Source organism: Vicugna pacos, unplaced genomic scaffold, assembly GCF_048564905.1.
Source record: "Vicugna pacos unplaced genomic scaffold, VicPac4 SAC-SAT, whole genome shotgun sequence".
Lineage (NCBI taxonomy): Eukaryota > Metazoa > Chordata > Mammalia > Artiodactyla > Camelidae > Vicugna > Vicugna pacos.
This window is the reverse complement of record NW_027328721.1, coordinates 30,076,245-30,094,216: the sequence shown is the minus strand read 5'-3', so window position 1 is coordinate 30,094,216 and position 17,972 is coordinate 30,076,245.

Here is a 17,972-nt window from a genome sequence, read left to right as displayed (position 1 = left end):
TGCTCCCCCACGCACTGACAATGGTTCCGGAATCCTGAGCGTGGGGAGGTTCCACCAACGGTCGGCAGCGCGTGGGTTCTAACGGGATGCCTGAGCTCGTCTCCCCTGAGGGTTTTCCTAATGTCTCTGTGCCAGGGAATGCTAGGGGGGGTTTGCAGGAAATCCCAGTGACAGAGGCTGCCTCCCAAAGGTCAGGGAAGGTATTTCTCGGACTTCCCCGAACAGGGAACACCTGTGACTGAAGAGAGCTGCGTGGAGTTTTCTCTCGAGCTCCCCCACGCACTGACAATGGTTCCGGAATCCTGAGCGTGGGGAGGTTCCACCAACGGTCGGCAGCGCGTGGGTTCTAACGGGATGCCTGAGCTCGTCTCCCCTGAGGGTTTCCCTAATGTCTCTGTGCCAGGGAATGCTAGGGGGGTTTGCAGGAAATCCCAGTGACAGAGGCTGCCTCCCCAAGGTCAGGGAAGGTGTTTCTCGGACTTCCCCGAACAGGGAACTCCTGTGACTGAAGAGAGCTGCGTGGAGTTGTCTCTCGAGCTCCCCCACGCACTGACAATGGTTCCGGAATCCTGAGCGTGGGGAGGTTCCACCAACGGTCGGCAGAGCGTGGGTTCTAATGGGATGCCTGAGCTCGTCTCCCCTGAGGGTTTCCCTAATGTCTCTGTGCCATGGAATGTTAGGGGGGGTTTGCAGGAAATCCCAGTGACAGAGGCTGCCTCCCCAAGGTCAGGGAAGGTATTTCTCGGACTTCCCCGAACAGGGAACACCTGTGACTGAAGAGAGCTTCGTGGAGTTGTCTCTCGAGCTCCCCCACGCACTGAAAATGGTTCCGGAATCCTGAGCGTGGGGAGGTTCCACCAACGGTCGGCAGCGCGTGGGTTCTAACGGGATGCCTGAGCTCGTCTCCCCTGAGGGTTTCCCTAATGTCTCTGGGCCAGGGAATGCTAGGGGGGGTTTACAGGAAATCCCAGTGACAGAGGCTGCCTCCCCAAGGTCAGGGAAGGTATTTCTAGGACTTCCCCGAACAGGGAACACCTGTGACTGATGAGAGCTGCGTGGATTTGTCTCTCGAGCTCCCCCACGCACTGACAATGGTTCCGGATTCCTGAGCGTGGGGAGGTTCCACCAACGGTCGGCAGCGCGTGGGTTCTAACGGGATGCCTGAGCTCGTCTCCCCTGAGGGTTTCCCTAATGTCTCTGTGCCAGGGAATGTTGGGGGGGTTTGCAGGAAATCCCAGTGACAGAGGCTGCCTCCCCAAATTCAGGGAAGGTATTTCTCGGACTTCCCCGAACAGGGAACACCTGTGACTGAAGAGAGCTGCGTGGAGTTGTCTCTCGAACTCCCCCACGCACTGACAATGTTTCCGGAATCCTGAGCGTGGGGAGGTTCCACCAACTGTCGGCAGCGCGTGGGTTCTAACGGGATGCCTGAGCTCGTCTCCCCTGAGTGTTTCCCTAATGCCTCTGTGGAAGTGAATGCTAGGGGGGGTTTGCAGGAAATCCCAGTGACAGTGGCTGCCTCCCCAAGGTCAGGGAAGGTATTTCTCGGACTTCCCCGTAGAGGGAACACCTGTGACTGAAGAGAGTTGCGTGGAGTTGTCTCTCGAGCTCCCCCACGCACTGAAAATGTTTCCGGAATCCTGAGCGTGGGGAGGTTCCACCAACGGTCGGCAGCGCGTGGGTTCTAACGGTATGCCTGAGCTCGTGTCCCCTGAGGGTTTCCCTAAAGTCTCTGTGCCAGGGAATGCTAGGGGGGGTTTGCAGGAAATCCCAGTGACAGAGGCTGCCTCCCCAAGTTCAGGGAAGGTATTTCTCAGACTTCCCCGAACAGGGAACACCTGTGACTGAAGAGAGCTGCGTGGAGTTGTCTCTCGAGCTCCCCCACGCACTGACAATGGTTCCGGAATCCTGAGCTTGGGGAGGTTCCACCAACGGTCGGCAGCGCGTGGGTTCTAACGGGATGCCTGAGTTCGTCTCCCCTGAGGGTTTCCCTAATGTCTCTGTGCCAGGGAATGCTAGGGGGGGTTTACAGGAAATCCCAGTGACACAGGCTGCCTCCCCAAGGTCAGGGAAGGTATTTCTAGGACTTCCCCGAACAGGGAACACCTGTGACTGATGAGAGCTGCGTGGAGTTGTCTCTCGAGCTCCCCCACGCACTGACAATGGTTCCGGAATCCTGAGCGTGGGGAGGTTCCACCAACGGTCGGCAGCGCGTGGGTTCTAACGGGATGCCTGAGCTCGTCTCCCCTGAGGGTTTCCCTAATGTCTCTGTGCCAGGGAATGTTGGGGGGGTTTGCAGGAAATCCCAGTGACAGAGGCTGCCTCCCCAAGGTCAGGGAAGGTATTTCTCAGACTTCCCCGAACAGGGAACACCTGTAACTGAAGAGAGCTGCGTGGAGTTGTCTCTCGTGCTCCCACACGCACTGACAATGGTTCCGGAATCCTGAGCGTGGGGAGGTTCCACCAACGGTCGGCAGCGCGTGGGTTCTAACGGGATGCCTGAGCTCGTCTCCCCTGAGGGTTTTCCTAATGTCTCTGTGCCAGGGAATGCTAGGGGGGGTTTGCAGGAAATCCCAGTGACAGAGGCTGCCTCCCAAAGGTCAGGGAAGGTATTTCTCGGACTTCCCCGAACAGGGAACACCTGTGACTGAAGAGAGCTGCGTGGAGTTGTCTCTCGAGCTCCCCCACGTACTGACAATGGTTCCGGAATACTGAGCGTGGGGAGGTTCCACCAACGGTCGGCAGCGCGTGGGTTCTAACGGGATGCCTGAGCTCGTCTCCCCTGAGGGTTTCCCTAATGTCTCTGTGCCAGGGAATGCCAGGGGGGTTTACAGGAAATCCCAGTGACAGAGGCTGCCTCCCCAAGGTCAGGGAAGGTGTTTCTCGGACTTCCCCGAACAGGGAACTCCTGTGACTGAAGAGAGCTGCGTGGAGTTGTCTCTCGAGCTCCCCCACGCACTGACAATGGTTCCGGAATCCTGAGCGTGGGGAGGTTCCACCAACGGTCGGCAGAGCGTGGGTTCTAACGGGATGCCTGAGCTCGTCTCCCCTGAGGGTTTCCCTAATATCTCTGTGCCATGGAATGTTAGGGGGGGTTTGCAGGAAATCCCAGTGACATAGGCTGCCTCCCCAAGGTCAGGGAAGGTATTTCTCGGACTTCCCCGAACAGGGAACACCTGTGACTGAAGAGAGCTTCGTGGAGTTGTCTCTCGAGCTCCCCCACGCACTGAAAATGGTTCCGGAATCCTGAGCGTGGGGAGGTTCCACCAACGGTCGGCAGCGCGTGGGTTCTAACGGGATGCCTGAGCTCGTCTCCCCTGAGGGTTTCCCTAATGTCTCTGGGCCAGGGAATGCTAGGGGGGGTTTACAGGAAATCCCAGTGACAGAGGCTGCCTCCCCAAGGTCAGGGAAGGTATTTCTAGGACTTCCCCGAACAGGGAACTCCTGTGACTGATGAGAGCTGCGTGGATTTGTCTCTCGAGCTCCCCCACGCACTGACAATGTTTCCGGATTCCTGAGCGTGGGGAGGTTCCACCAACGGTCGGCAGCGCGTGGGTTCAAACGGGATGCCTGAGCTCGTCTCCCCTGAGGGTTTCCCTAATGTCTCTGTGCCAGGGAATGTTGGGGGGGTTTGCAGGAAATCCCAGTGACAGAGGCTGCCTCCCCAAATTCAGGGAAGGTATTTCTCGGACTTCCCCGAACAGGGAACACCTGTGACTGAAGAGAGCTGCGTGGAGTTGTCTCTCGAACTCCCCCACGCACTGACAATGTTTCCGGAATCCTGAGCGTGGGGAGGTTCCACCAACTGTCGGCAGCGCGTGGGTTCTAACGGGATGTCTGAGCTCGTCTCCCCTGAGGGTTTCCCTAATGCCTCTGTGGAAGTGAATGCTAGGGGGGGTTTGCAGGAAATCCCAGTGACAGTGGCTGCCTCCCCAAGTTCAGGGAAGGTATTTCTCGGACTTCCCCGCAGAGGGAACACCTGTGACTGAAGAGAGTTGCGTGGAGTTGTCTCTCGAGCTCCCCCACGCACTGAAAATGTTTCCGGAATCCTGAGCGTGGGGAGGTTCCACCAACGGTCGGCAGCGCGTGGGTTCTAACGGTATGCCTGAGCTCGTGTCCCCTGAGGGTTTCCCTAATGTCTCTGTGCCAGGGAATGCTAGGGGGGGTTTGCAGGAAATCCCAGTGACAGAGGCTGCCTCCCCAAGTTCAGGGAAGGTATTTCTCAGACTTCCCCGAACAGGGAACACCTGTGACAGAAGAGAGATGCGTGGAGTTTCTCTCGAGCTCCCCCACGCACTGACAATGGTTCCGGATTCCTGAGCGTGGGGAGGTTCCACCAACGGTCGGCAGCGCGTGGGTTCTAACGGGATGCCTGAGCTCGTCTCCCCTGAGGGTTTCCCTAATGTCTCTGTGCCAGGGAATGCTAGGGGGGGTTTACAGGAAATCCCAGTGACAGAGGCTGCCTCCCCAAGTTCAGGGAAGGTATTTCTCGGACTTCCCCGAACAGGGAACATCTGTGACTGAAGAGAGCTGCGTGGAGTTGTCTCTCGAGCTCCCCCACGCACTGACAATGGTTCCGGAATCCTGAGCGTGGGGAGGTTCCACCAAAGGTCGGCAGAGCGTGGGTTCTAACGGGATGCCTGAGCTCGTCACCCCTGAGGGTTTCCCTAAAGTCTCTGTGCCAGGGAATGCTAGGTGGGTTTGAAGGAAATCCCAGTGACAGAGGCTGCCTCCCCAAGGTCAGGGAAGGTATTTCTCGGACTTCCCCGAACAGGGAACACCTGTGACTGAAGAGAGATGCGTGGAGTTGTCTCTCGAGCTCCCCCACGCACTGACAATGGTTCCGGAATCCTGAGCGTGGGGAGGTTCCACCAACGGTCGGCAGCGCGTGGGTTCTAACGGGATGCCTGAGCTCGTCTCCCCTGAGTGTTTCCCTAATGTCTCTGTGCCAGGGAATGCTAGGGGGGGTTTGCAGGAAATCCCAGTGACAGAGGCTGCCTCCCCAAGGTCAGGGAAGGTATTTCTAGGACTTCCCGGAACAGGGAACTCCTGTGACTGAAGAGAGCTGCGTGGAGTTGTCTCTCGAGCTCCCCCACGCACTGACAATGGTTCCGGAATCCTGAGCGTGGGGAGGTTCCACCAACGGTCGGCAGCGCGTGGGTTCTAACGGGATGCGTGAACTCGTCTCCCCTGAGGGTTACCCTAATGTCTCTGTGCCAGGGAATGTTGGGGGGGTTTGCAGGAAATCCCAGTGACAGAGGCTGCCTCCCCATGGTCAGGGAAGGTATTTCTCGGACTTCCCCGAACAGGGAACACCTGTGACTGAAGAGAGCTGCGTGGAGTTGTCTCTCGAACTCCCCCACGCACTGACAATGTTTCCGGAATCCTGAGCGTGGGGAGGTTCCACCAACGGTCGGCAGCGCGTGGGTTCTAATGGGATGCCTGAGCTCGTCTCCCCTGAGTGTTTCCCTAATGCCTCTGTGCCAGGGAATGCTAGGGGGGGTTTGCAGGAAATCCCAGTGGGAGTGGCTGCCTCCCCAAGTTCAGGGAAGGTATTTCTGGGACTTCCCCGAACAGGGAACACCTGTGACTGAAGAGAGCTGCGTGGAGTTGTCTCTCGAGCTCCCCCACGCACTGACAATGGTTCCGGAATCCTGAGCGTGGGGAGGTTCCACCAACGGTCGGCAGCGCGTGGGTTCTAACGGGATGCCTGAGCTCGTCTCCCCTGAGGGTTTCCCTAATGTCTCTGTGCCAGGGAATGCTAGGGGGGGTTTACAGGAAATCCCAGTGACAGAGGCTGCCTCCCCAAGTTCAGGGAATGTATTTCTCAGACTTCCCCGAACAGGGAACACCTGTGACTGAAGAGAGATGCGTGGAGTTTTCTCTCGAGCTCCCCCACGCACTGACAATGGTTCCGGAATCCTGAGCGTGGGGAGGTTCCACCAACGGTCGGCAGAGCGTGGGTTCTAACGGGATGCCTGAGCTCGTCTCCCCTGAGGGTTTCCCTAATGTCTCTGTGCCAGGGAATGATAGGTGGGGTTTGCAGGAAATCCCAGTGACAGAGGCTGCCTCCCCAAGGTCAGGGAAGTTATTTCTCGGACTTCCCCGAACAGGGAACACCTGTGACTGAAGAGAGCTGCGTGGAGTTGTCTCTCGAGCTCCCCCACGCACTGACAATGGTTCCGGAATCCTGAGCGTTGGGAGGTTCCACCAACGGTCGGCAGCGCGTGGGTTCTAACAGGATGCCTGAGCTCGTCTCCCCTGAGGGTTTCCCTAATGTCTCTGTGCCAGGGAATGCTATGGGGGGTTTGCAGGAAATCCCAGTGACAGAGGCTGCCTCCCCAAGGTCAGGGAAGGTATTTCTCTGTCTTCCCCGAACAGGGAACACCTGTGACTGAAGAGAGCTGCGTGGAGTTGTCTCTCGAGCTCCCCCACGCACTGACAATGGTTCCGGAATCCTGAGCGTGGGGAGGTTCCACCAACGGTCGGCAGCGCGTGGGATCTAACGGGATGCCTGAGCTCGTCTCCCCTGAGGGTTTCCCTAATGTCTCTGTGCCAGGGAATGCTAGGGTCGGTTTGCAGGAAATCCCAGTGACAGAGGCTGCCTCCCCAAGGTCAGGGAAGGTATTTCTCGGACTTCCCCGAACAGGGAACTCCTGTGACTGAAGAGAGCTGCGTGGAGTTGTCTCTCGAGCTCCCCCACGCACTGACAATGGTTCCGGAATCCTGAGAGTGGGGAGGTTCCACCAACGGTCGGCAGCGCGTGGGTTCTAACGGGATGCCTGAGCTCGTCTCCCCTGAGTGTTTTCCTAATGTCTCTGTGCCAGGGAATGCTAGGGGTGGTTTGCAGGAAATCCCAGTGACAGAGGCTGCCTCCCCTAGGTCAGGGAAGGTATTTCTCGGACTTCCCCGAACAGGGAACACCTGTGACTGAAGAGAGCTGCGTGGAGTTGTCTCTCGAGCTCCCCCACGCACTGACAATGGTTCCGGAATCCTGAGCGTGGGGAGGTTCCACCAAAGGTCGGCAGCGCGTGGGTTCAAACGGGATGCCTGAGCTCGTCTCCCCTGAGGGTTTCCCTAATGTCTCTGTGCCAGGGAATGCTAGGGGGGGTTTACAGGAAATCCCAGTGACAGAGGCTGCCTCCCCAAGGCAAGGGAAGGTATTTCTAGGAATTCCCCGAACAGGGAACACCTGGGACTGATGAGAGCTGCGTGGAGTTGTCTCTCGAGCTCCCCCACGCACTGACAATGGTTCCGGAATCCTGAGCGTGGGAAGGTTCCACCAACGGTCGGCAGCGCGTGGGTTCTAACGGGATGCCTGAGCTCGTGTCCCCTGAGGGTTTCCCTAATATCTCAGTGCCAGGGAATGCTAGGGGGGGTTTGCAGGAAATCCCAGTGACAGAGGCTGCCTCCCCAAGTTCAGGGAATGTATTTCTCAGACTTCCCCGAACAGGGAACACCTGTGACTGAAGAGAGATGCGTGGAGTTTTCTCTCGAGCTCCCCCACGCACTGACAATGTTTCCGGAATCCTGAGCGTGGGGAGGTTCCACCAACGGTCGGCAGCGCGTGGGTTCTAACAGGATGCCTGAGCTCGTCTCCCCTGAGGGTTTCCCTAATGTCTCTGTGCCAGGGAATGCTAGGGTGGGTTTGCAGGAAATCCCAGTGACAGAGGCTGCCTCCCCAACGTCAGGGAATGTCTTTCTCGGACTTCCCCGAACAGGGAACTCCTGTGACTGAAGAGAGCTGCGTGGAGTTGTCTCTCGAGCTCCCCCACGCACTGACAATGGTTCCGGAATCCTGAGAGTGGGGAGGTTCCACCAACGGTCGGCAGCGCGTGGGTTCTAACGGGATGCCTGAGCTCGTCTCCCCTGAGGGTTTCCCTAATGTCTCTGTGCCAGGGAATTCTAGGGGGAGTTTGCAGGAAATCCCAGGGACAGAGGCTGCCTCCCCAAGTTCAGGGAAGGTATTTCTCAGACTTCCCCGAACAGGGAACACCTGTGACAGAAGAGAGATGCGTGGAGTTGTCTCTCGAGCTCCCCCACGCACTGACAATGGTTCCGGAATCCTGAGCGTGGGGAGGTTCCACCAACGGTCGGCAGCGCGTGGGTTCTAACGGGATGCCTGAGCTCGTCTCCCCTGAGGGTTTCCCTAATGTCTCTGTGCCAGGGTATGCTAGGGGGGGTTTACAGGAAATCCCAGTGACAGAGGCTGCCTCCCCAAGGTCAGGGAAGGTATTTCTAGGACTTCCCCGAACAGGGAACACCTGTGACTGATGAGAGCTGCGTGGAGTTGTCTCTCGAGCTCCCCCACGCACTGACAATGGTTCCGGAATCCTGAGCGTGGGGAGGTTCCACCATCGGTCGGCAGCGCGTGGGTTCTAACGGGATGCCTGAGCTCGTCTCCCCTGAGGGTTTCCCTAATGTCTCTGTGCCAGGGAATGTTGGGGGGGTTTGCAGGAAATCCCAATGGCAGAGGCTGCCTCCCCAAGTTCAGGGAAGGTATTTCTCGGACTTCCCCGAACAGGGAACACCTGGGACTGATGAGAGCTGCGTGGAGTTGTCTCTCGAGCTCCCCCACGCACTGACAATGGTTCCGGAATCCTGAGCGTGGGAAGGTTCCACCAACGGTCGGCAGCGCGTGGGTTCTAACGGGATGCCTGAGCTCGTGTCCCCTGAGGGTTTCCCTAATATCTCAGTGCCAGGGAATGCTAGGGGGGGTTTGCAGGAAATCCCAGTGACAGAGGCTGCCTCCCCAAGTTCAGGGAATGTATTTCTCAGACTTCCCCGAACAGGGAACACCTGTGACTGAAGAGAGATGCGTGGAGTTTTCTCTCGAGCTCCCCCACGCACTGACAATGTTTCCGGAATCCTGAGCGTGGGGAGGTTCCACCAACGGTCGGCAGCGCGTGGGTTCTAACAGGATGCCTGAGCTCGTCTCCCCTGAGGGTTTCCCTAATGTCTCTGTGCCAGGGAATGCTAGGGTGGGTTTGCAGGAAATCCCAGTGACAGAGGCTGCCTCCCCAACGTCAGGGAATGTCTTTCTCGGACTTCCCCGAACAGGGAACTCCTGTGACTGAAGAGAGCTGCGTGGAGTTGTCTCTCGAGCTCCCCCACGCACTGACAATGGTTCCGGAATCCTGAGAGTGGGGAGGTTCCACCAACGGTCGGCAGCGCGTGGGTTCTAACGGGATGCCTGAGCTCGTCTCCCCTGAGGGTTTCCCTAATGTCTCTGTGCCAGGGAATTCTAGGGGGAGTTTGCAGGAAATCCCAGGGACAGAGGCTGCCTCCCAAGTTCAGGGAAGGTATTTCTCAGACTTCCCCGAACAGGGAACACCTGTGACAGAAGAGAGATGCGTGGAGTTGTCTCTCGAGCTCCCCCACGCACTGACAATGGTTCCGGAATCCTGAGCGTGGGGAGGTTCCACCAACGGTCGGCAGCGCGTGGGTTCTAACGGGATGCCTGAGCTCGTCTCCCCTGAGGGTTTCCCTAATGTCTCTGTGCCAGGGTATGCTAGGGGGGGTTTACAGGAAATCCCAGTGACAGAGGCTGCCTCCCCAAGGTCAGGGAAGGTATTTCTAGGACTTCCCCGAACAGGGAACACCTGTGACTGATGAGAGCTGCGTGGAGTTGTCTCTCGAGCTCCCCCACGCACTGACAATGGTTCCGGAATCCTGAGCGTGGGGAGGTTCCACCATCGGTCGGCAGCGCGTGGGTTCTAACGGGATGCATGAGCTCGTCTCCCCTGAGGGTTTCCCTAATGTCTCTGTGCCAGGGAATGTTGGGGGGGTTTGCAGGAAATCCCAATGGCAGAGGCTGCCTCCCCAAGTTCAGGGAAGGTATTTCTCGGACTTCCCCGAACAGGGAACACCTGTGACTGAAGAGAGCTGCGTGGAGTTGTCTCTCGAACTCCCCCACGCACTGACAATATTTCCGGAATCCTGAGCGTGGGGAGGTTCCACCAACGGTCGGCAGCGCGTGGGTTCTAACGGGATGCCTGAGCTCGTCTCCCCTGAGGGTTTCCCTAATGCCTCTGTGCCAGGGAATGCTAGGGGGGGTTTGCAGGAAATCCCAGTGACAGTGGCTGCCTCCCCAAGGTCAGGGAAGGTATTTCTCGGACTTCCCCGAACAGGGAACACCTGTGACTGAAGAGAGTTGCGTGGAGTTGTCTCTCGAGCTCCCCCACGCACTGAAAATGTTTCCGGAATCCTGAGCGTGGGGAGGTTCCACCAACGGTCGGCAGCGCGTGGGTTCTAACGGGATGCCTGAGCTCGTGTCCACTGAGGGTTTCCCTAATGTCTCTGTGCCAGGGAATGCTAGGGGGGGTTTGCAGGAAATCCCAGTGACAGAGGCTGCCTCCCCAAGTTCAGGGAAGGTATTTCTCAGACTTCCCCGAACAGGGAACACCTGTGACAGAAGAAAGATGCGTGGAGTTTTCTCTCGAGCTCACCCACGCACTGACAATGGTTCAGGAATCCTGAGCGTGGGGAGGTTCCACCAACGGTCGGCAGAGCGTGGGTTCTAACGGGATGCCTGAGCTCGTCTCCCCTGAGGGTTTCCCTAATGTCTCTGTGCCAGGGAATGATAGGGGGGGTTTGCAGGAAATCCCAGTGACAGAGGCTGCCTCCCCAAGGTCAGGGAAGGTATTTCTCGGACTTCCCCGAACAGGGAACACCTGTGACTGAAGAGAGCTGCGTGGAGTTTTCTCTCGAGCTCCCCGACGCACTGACAATGGTTCCGGAATCCTGAGCGTGGGGAGGTTCCACCAACGGTCGTCAGAGCGTGGGTTCTAACGGGATGCCTGAGCTCGTCTCCCCTGAGAGTTTCCCTAATGTCTCTGTGTCAGGGAATGATAGGGGGGGTTTGCAGGAAATCCCAGTGACAGAGGCTGCCTCCCCAAGGTCAGGGAAGGTATTTCTCGGACTTCCCCGAACAGGGAACACCTGTGACTGAAGAGAGCTGCGTGGAGTTGTCTCTCGAGCTCCCCCACGCACTGACAATATTTCCGGAATCCTGAGCGTGGGGAGGTTCCACCAACGGTCGGCAGCGCGTGGGTTCTAACGGGATGCCTGAGCTGGTCTCCCCTGAGGGTTTCCCTAATGTCTCTGTGCCAGGGAATGCTAGGGGGGGTTTGCAGGAAATCCCAGTGACAGAGGCTGCCCCCAAAGGTAAGGGAAGGTATTTCTCGGACTTCCCCGTACAGGGAACACCTGTGACTGAAGAGAGCTGCGTGGAGTTGTCTCTCGAGCTCCCACACGCACTGACAATGGTTCCGGAATCCTTAGAGTGGGGAGGTTCCACCAACGGTCGGCAGCGCGTGGGTTCTAACGGGATGCCTGAGCTCGTCTCCCCTGAGTGTTTTCCTAATATCTCTGTGCCAGGGAATGCTAGGGGTGGTTTGCAGGAAATCCCAGTGACATAGGCTGCCTCCCCAAGGTCAGGGAAGGTATTTCTCGGACTTCCCCGAACAGGGAACACCAGTGACTGAAGAGAGCTGCGTGGAGTTGTCTCTCGAGCTCCCCCACGCACTGACAATGGTTCCGGAATCCTGAGCGTGGGGAGGTTCCACCAACGGTCGGCAGCGCGTGGGTTCTAACGGGATGCCTGAGCTCGTCTCCCCTGAGGGTTTCCCTAATGTCTCTGTGCCAGGGAATGCTAGGGGGGGTTTACAGGAAATCCCAGTGACAGAGGCTGCCTCCCCAAGGTCAGGGAAAGTATTTCTCGGACTTCCCCGAACAGGGAACACCTGTGACTGAAGAGAGCTGCGTGGAGTTGTCTCTCGAGCTCCCCAACTCACTGACAATCGTTCCGGAATACTGAGCGTGGGGAGGTTCCACCAACGGTCGGCAGCGCGTTGGTTCTAACGGGATGCCTGAACTCGTCTCCTCTGAGTGTTTCCATAATGTCTTTGTGCCAGGGAATGCTAGGGGGGGTTTGCAGGAAATCCCAGTGACAGAGGCTGCCTCCCCAAGGTCAGGGATGGTATTTCTCGGACTTCCCCGAACAGGGAACACCTGTGACTGAAAAGTGCTGCGTGGTGTTGTCTCTCGAGCTCCCCCACGCACTGACAATGGTTCCGGAATCCTGAGCGTGGGGAGGTTCCACCAACGGTCGGCAACGCGTGGGTTCAAACGTAATGCCTGAGCTCGTCTCCCCTGAGGGTTTCCCTAATGTCTCTGTGCCAGGGAATGCTAGGGGGTGTTTGCAGGAAATCCCAGTGACAGAGGCTGCCTCCCCAAGGTCAGGGAAGGTTTTTCTCGGACTACCCGAACAGGGAACACCTGTGACTGAAGAGAGCTTCGTGGAGTTGTCTCTCGAGCTCCCCCACGCACTGACAATAGTTCCGAAATCCTGAGCGTGTGGAGGATCCACCAACGGTCGGCAGCGCGTGGGTACTAACGGGATGCCTGAGCTCGTGTCCCCTGAGGGTTTCCCTAATGTCTCTGTGCCAGGGAATGCTAGGGGGGGTTTGCAGGAAATCCCAGTGACAGAGGCTGCCTCCCCAAGTCTGGGAAGGTATTTCTCGGACTTCCCCGAACAGGGAACACCTGTGACTGAAGAGTGCTGCGTGGAGTTGTCTCTCGAGCTCCCCCACGCACTGACAATGGTTCCGGAATCCTGAGCGTGGGGAGGTTCCACCAACGGTCGGCAGCGCGTGGGTTCTAACGGGATGCATGAGCTCGTCTGCCCTGAGGGTTTCCCTAATATCTCTGTGCCAGGGAATGCTAGGGGGGGTTTGCAAGAATTCCCAGTGACAGAGGCTGCCTCCCCAAGTTCAGGGAAGGTATTTCTCGGACTTCCCCGAACAGGGAACACCTGTGACTGCAGAGAGCTGCGTGGAGTTGTCTCTCGAGGTCCCCCATGCACTGACAATGGTTCCGGAATCCTGAGCGTGGGGAGGTTCCACCAACGGTCGGCAGCGCGTGGGTTCTAACGGGATGCCTGAGCTCGTCTCCCCTGAGGGTTTCCCTAATGTCTCTGTGCCAGGGAATGCTAGGGGGGGTTTGCAGGAAATCCCAGTGAAAGAGGCTGCCTCCCCAAGGTCAGGGAAGGTATTTCTCGGACTTCCCCGAACAGGGAACACCTGTGACTGAAGAGAGCTGCGTGGAGTTGTCTCTCGAGCTCCCCCACGCACTGACAATGTTTCCGGAATCCTGAGCGTGGGGAGGTTCCACCAACGGTCGGCAGCGCGTGGGTTCTAATGGAATGTCTGAGCTCGTGTCCCCTGAGGTTTCCCTAATGTCCCTGTGCAAGGGAATGCTAGGGTGGGTTTGCAGGAAATCCCAGTGACAGAGGCTGCCTCCCCTAGGTCAGGGAAGGTATTTCTCGGACTTCCCCGAACAGGGAACACCTGTGACTGAAGAGAGCTGCGTGGAGTTGTCTCTCGAGCTCCCCCACGCAATGACAATTGTTCCGGAATCCTGAGCGTGGGGAGGTTCCACCAAAGGTCGACAGCGCGTGGGCTGTAACGGGATGCCTGAGCTCGTCTCCCCTGAGGGTTTCCCTAATGTCTCTGTGCCAGGGAATGCTAGGGGGGGTTTGCAGGAAATCCCAGTGACAGAGGCTGCCTCCCCAAGGTCAGGGAAGGTATTTTTCGGACTTCCCCGAACAGGGAACACCTGTGACTGAAGAGAGCTGCGTGGAGTTGTCTCTCGAGCTCCCCCACGCACTGACAATGGTTCCGGAATCCTGAGCGTGGGGAGGTTCCACCAACGGTCGGCAGCGCGTGGGTTCTAACGGAATGCCTGAGCTCGTGTCCCCTGAGGGTTTCCCTAATGTCCCTGTGCCAAGGAATGCTAGGGGGGGATTGCAGGAAATCCCAGTGACAGAGGCTGCCTCCCCTAGGTCAGGGAAGGTATTTCTCGGACTTCCCCGAACAGGGAACACCTGTGACTGAAGAGAGCTGCGTGGAGTTGTCTCTCGAGCTCCCCCATGCAATGACAATGGTTCCGGAATCCTGAGCGTGGGGAGGTTCCACCAAAGGTCGACAGCGCGTGGGCTGTAACGGGATGCCTGAGCTCGTCTCCCCTGAGGGTTTCCCTAATGTCTCTGTGCCAGGGAATGCTAGGGGGGGTTTGCAGGAAATCCCAGTGACAGAGGCTGCCTCCCCAAGGTCAGGGAAAGTATTTCTCGGACTTCCCCGAACAGGGAACACCTGTGACTGAAGAGAGCTGCGTGGAGTTTTCTCTCGAGCTCCCCCACGCACTGACAATGTTTCCGGAATCCTGAGCGTGGAGAGGTTCCACCAACGGTCGGCAGCGCGTGGGTTCTAACGGAATGCCTGAGCTCGTGTCCCCTGAGGGTTTCCCTAATGTCCCTGTGCCAAGGAATGCTAGGGGGGGTTTGCAGGAAATCCCAGTGACAGAGGCTGCCTCCCCTAGGTCAGGGAAGGTATTTCTCGGACTTCCCCGAACAGGGAACACTTGTGACTGAAGAGAGCTGCGTGGAGTTGTCTCTCGAGCTCCCCCACGCAATGACAATGGTTCCGGAATCCTGAGCGTGGGGAGGTTCCACCAAAGGTCGGCAGCGCGTGGGCTGTAACGGGATGCCTGAGCTCGTCTCCCCTGAGGGTTTTCCTAATGTCTCTGTGCCAGGGAATGCTAGGGGGGGTTTGCAGGAAATCCCAGTGACAGAGGCTGCCTCCCCAAGGTCAGGGAAGGTATTTCTCGGAATTCCCGGAACAGGGAACACCTGTGACTGAAGAGAGCTGCGTGGAGTTGTCTCTCGAGCTCCCCCACGCACTGACAATGGTTCCGGAATCCTGAGCGTGGGGAGGTTCCACCAACGGTCGGCAGCGCGTGGGTTCTAACGGGATGCCTGAGCTCGTCTCCCCTGAGGGTTTCCCTAATTTCTCTGTGCCAGGGAAAGCTAGGGGGGGTTTGCAGGAATTTCCAGTGACAGAGGCTGACTTCCCAAAGTCAGGGAAGGTATTTCTCGGACTTCCCCGAACAGGGAACACCTGTGACTGAAGAGAGCTGCTTGGAGTGTTCTCTCGAGCTCCCCCACGCACTGACAATGGTTCCGGAATCCTGAGCGTGGGGAGGTTCCACCAACGGTCGGCAGCGCGTGGGTTCTAACGGGATGCCTGAGCTCGTCTCCCCTGAGGGTTTCCCTAATGTCTCTGTGCCAGGGAATGCTAGGGGGGGTTTGCAGGAATTCCCAATGACAGAGGCTGCCTCCCCAAGGTCAGGGAAGGTATTTCTCGGACTTCCCCGAACAGGGAACACCTGTGACTGAAGAGAGCTGCGTGGAGTTGTCTCTCGAGGTCCCCCACGCACTGACAATGGTTCCGGAATCCTGAGCGTGGGGAGTTTCCACCAACGGTCGGCAGCGCGTGGGTTCTAACGGGATGCCTGAGCTCGTCTCCCCTGAGGGTTTCCCTAATGTCTCTGTGCCAGGGAATGCTAGGGGGGATTTGCAGGAAATCCCAGTGAAAGAGGCTGCCTCCCCAAGGTCAGGGAAGGTATTTCTCGGACTTCCCCGAACAGGGAACACCTGTGACTGAAGAGAGCTGCGTGGAGTTGTCTCTCGAGCTCCCCCACGCACTGACAATGGTTCCGGAATCCTGAGCGTGGGGAGGTTTCACCAACGGTCGGAAGCGCGTGGGTTCTAACGGGATGCCTGAGCTCGTCTCCCCTGAGGGTTTCCCTAATATCTCTGTGCCAGGGAATGCTAGGGGGTGTTTGCAGGAAATCCCAGTGACAGAGGCTGCCACCTCAATGTCAGGGAAGGTATTTCTCGGACTTCCCCGAACAGGGAACACCTGTGACTGAAGAGAGCTGCGTGGAGTTGTCTCTCGAGCTCCCCCACGCACTGACAATGGTTCCGGAATCCTGAGCGTGGGGAGGTTCCACCAACGGTCGGCAGCGCGTGGGTTCTAACGGGATGCCTGTGCTCGTCTCCCCTGAGTGTTTCCCTAATGTCTCTGTGAAAGGGAATTCTAGGGGGGGTTTGCAGGAAATCCCAGTGACAGAGGCTGCCTCCCCAAGGTCAGGGAAGGTATTTCTCGGACTTCCCCGAACAGGGAACACCTGTGACTGAAGAGAGCTGCGTGGAGTTATCTCTCGAGCTCCCCCACGCACTGACAATGGTTCCGGAATCCTGAGCGTGGGGAGGTTCCACCAACGGTCGGCAGCGCGTGGGTTCTAACGGGATGCCTGAGCTCGTCTCCCCTGAGGGTTTCCCTAATGTCTCTGTGCCAGGGAATGCTAGGGGGGGTTTGCAGGAAATCCCAGTGACAGAGGCTGCCTCCCCAAGGTCAGGGAAGGTATTTCTAGGACTTCCCCGAACAGGGAACCCCTGTGACTTAAGAGAGCTGCGTGGAGTTGTCTCTCGAGCTCCCCCACGCACTGACAATGTTTCCGGAATCCTGAGCGTGGGGAGGTTCCACCAACGGTCGGCAGCGCGTGGGTTCTAACGGAATGCCTGAGCTCGTGTCCCCTGAGGGTTTCCCTAATGTCCCTGTGCCAGGGAATGCTAGGGTGGGTTTGCAGGAAATCCCAGTGACAGAGGCTGCCTCCCCTAGTTCAGGGAAGGTATTTCTCGGACTTCCCCGAACAGGGAACACCTGTGACTGAAGAGAGCTGCGTGGAGTTGTCTCTCGAGCTCCCCCACGCAATGACAATGGTTCCGGAATCCTGAGCGTGGGGAGGTTCCACCAAAGGTCGGCAGCGCGTGGGCTGTAACGGGATGCCTGAGCTCATCTCCCCTGAGGGTTTTCCTAATGTCTCTGTGCCAGGGAATGCAAGGGGGGGTTTGCAGGAAATCCCAGTGACAGAGGCTGCCTCCCCAAGGTCAGGGAAGGTATTTCTCGGACTTCCCCGAACAGGGAACACCTGTGACTGAAGAGAGCTGCGTGGAGTTGTCTCTCGAGCTCCCCCACGCACTGACAATGTTTCCGGAATCCTGAGCGTGGGGAGGTTCCACCAACGGTCGGCAGCGCGTGGGTTCTAACGGAATGCCTGATCTCGTGTCCCCTGAGGGTTTCCCTAATGTCCCTGTGCCAGGGAATGCTAGGGGGGGTTTGCAGGAAATCCCAGTGACAGAGGCTGCCTCCCCTAGGTCAGGGAAGGTATTTCTCGGACTTCCCCGAACAGGGAACACCTGTGACTGAGGAGAGCTGCGTGGAGTTGTCTCTCGAGCTCCCCCACGCAATGACAATGGTTCCGGAATCCTGAGCGTGGGGAGGTTCCACCAAATGTCGGCAGCGCGTGGGCTGTAACGGGATGCCTGAGCTCGTCTCCCATGAGGGTTTCCCTAATGTCTCTGTGCCAGGGAATGTTGGGGGGGTTTGCAGGAAATCCCAATGGCAGAGGCTGCCTCCCCAAGTTCAGGGAAGGTATTTCTCGGACTTCCCCGAACAGGGAACACCTGTGACTGAAGAGAGCTGCGTGGAGTTGTCTCTCGAACTCCCCCACGCACTGACAATATTTCCGGAATCCTGAGCGTGGGGAGGTTCCACCAACGGTCGGCAGCGCGTGGGTTCTAACGGGATGCCTGAGCTCGTCTCCCCTGAGGTTTTCCCTAATGCCTCTGTGCCAGGGAATGCTAGGGGGGGTTTACAGGAAATCCCAGTGACAGTGGCTGCCTCCCCAAGGTCAGGGAAGGTATTTCTCGGACTTCACCGAACAGGGAACACCTGTGACTGAAGAGAGTTGCGTGGAGTTTTCTCTCGAGCTCCCCAACGCACTGAAAATGTTTCCGGAATCCTGAGCGTGGGGAGGTTCCACCAACGGTCGGCAGCGCGTGGGTTCTAGCGGGATGCCTGAGCTCGTGTCCACTGAGGGTTTCCCTAATGTCTCTGTGCCAGGGAATGCTAGGGGGGGTTTGCAGGAAATCCCAGTGACAGAGGCTGCCTCCCCAAGTTCAGGGAAGGTATTTCTCAGACTTCCCCGAACAGGGAACACCTGTGACAGAAGAAAGATGCGTGGAGTTTTCTCTCGAGCTCCCCCACGCACTGACAATGGTTCAGGAA